This window comes from Folsomia candida, unplaced genomic scaffold (assembly GCF_002217175.1).
Source record: "Folsomia candida strain VU population unplaced genomic scaffold, ASM221717v1 Fcan01_Sc017, whole genome shotgun sequence".
Taxonomy (NCBI): domain Eukaryota; kingdom Metazoa; phylum Arthropoda; class Collembola; order Entomobryomorpha; family Isotomidae; genus Folsomia; species Folsomia candida.
The window spans coordinates 3,271,846-3,273,896 of NW_019091209.1; positions in this window are offsets into that span (position 1 = coordinate 3,271,846).

A 2,051-nucleotide genomic window follows, 5' to 3' on the forward strand; every position below is an offset into this window, starting at 1 on the left:
GGACTTCTGGTATTGGTTTTTGCAGTACATTACATATTTTTCTCGTTGATCTCATTATACCAGACTCGTCCTTGTCTGGAATCGACTACATAACATAATTTTTCGAGGAGTGAGCAGAGGACCAAATATTTTTTCGAGACGGGGACGACAATAAATCAAAGAATAATATTATTATACAAGTTGGAAACGGAAAGATTTAAGGTAGGAGAGAGAAATTAGACCCGAAGAAAGAGAAGCAATGAGGCCTAATAATATTAAATAAGAGTTGCGTATTATCCTTAATATATGTACGTACGGCTGGTTTGCTTGGTTGGTAGCAATGGTCGTCTTCTATCTATACCATATTTCGTATATATCGAAGGGGACGACGACTGACTATGACGATGATGATGAAGGTAAGTAAAGTAATAATGAAGGAAAAATAAAAATTTTGTGGAGAATCTCTCAAGATCAGCATGGGACTTGAGAGAAGAGTTGAACCGGCTTTGCTTAGTGGACGGGATTATTATTATTATAAGGATTTTAATACTTCTTTCTCAAGAATATGTGGATGTATGTAAGGAATGGAAACAAGTACAAGTTTCTAAGCTCGACTCTGAACGAGCAACAAGTAACCAGAAAGGAAGAATATGCCCATAAATAAGCCTTGCGCCCGAGACGGGAAAGAATTATGAGATGTTCTCCCAACATGACGCGCCTAAAAATGTTGACAAGAAGCAGATTTTGAGATGATCTTTAAATCCAACAATAGTTTATTGTAATGATGTTGGCTTGATGGAGAGGAATATTTTATTTGGCCCTCTTGTCATAAGGAGAAGGAGAAGAATAAGGCAGGCAGGCAGGTAGGAAAATACTTTTTCTACGTGGTCAAAAAGCCACTTCATCCAGACACATATGCACACATGCATCGACGTGGTCCTCCATCATCCTGGTCATCCTGGTCGTGGCCGAGTAATAAAAGAGGTGGCTGTGTGAGCAAGGGATAAAATATTTCTCCTTTTCATAATAATAATAATAATAATAATAGTAATACTGGTAATAATAATATTCTCTCCATCACACCACCAACCACATCATCACCGCTTTTCTACACATGCATGCTCATGTATCCAACAATATGCAACTATTTACCACCAGCGGTACGAAAAATATGAAAAACTGAGACAGAAAAAAACTGCCTGGATTGGATTTACGGATTATTTCTGAACCCTTATTAGTTAAGAAAGACCTCAAAAATAGTATATGTATCAGAACCACGTTTGGATACTGGAATGAGCGTCGCTCGTCGATGAGCATGGGGCGACCTTTTATTCATTGTTTGCAAAGAGTGAAACACTTCTCTTCCCGAGAAAGCCGAGAACAGTTTTGGTTTAGCAGAGGCGAATGTGACTTGGGTAGGGTTTTGAGTGCTTGGTAAATTACCCGAGGGTGAATTTTGACAGATACACGGGGGGTTACTTTTGGGTGGAGGTTATCCCGTCGCACACAGGTATGATTGGTTCATTAATGCAACGATCCCAAGAAAAACCTCCCTCTCATCCACTCCGTGCATGGTGAGGTATCGTCCTCACGTGGAAAGGTATGGATGGATGGATAGATTTTCTTCTTCATCTACCTGACCATTCAACAGGTAGAAGAATGAATATTATTCTGAGTCTTAAACCAAATGCTTCATCCACATCTCAACCAAGTCGTGGCAGTGGCAATACTTCAGAAGAACACAACAAGTGGAAAAGGAACTTGTTGTTGCTTGCTGGTAGGAAAATCGTATCTAATAAGAAAGACCTATGACTGACTGGTGTTGAAGTAATCCTGAAGGAGTAGAAGAAGGGCTTTACTTTGCTCCACGGGACTCAACCAGTTCTTTCTTACCTGGTTCCATTGTTACTTCTTGTTACTCGCTGTCTAAATGCCACGATGGCTTAAGAGATGTTTCTACTTCTTGGTCTTCCTACCCGTGCTGTGCTATGCGAGGAACGAGTAATCCATGCCAATGAATCTTTATATTACTTACTTTACATTATCCTCTTCTTCTCTCCGTGGTGTGCATT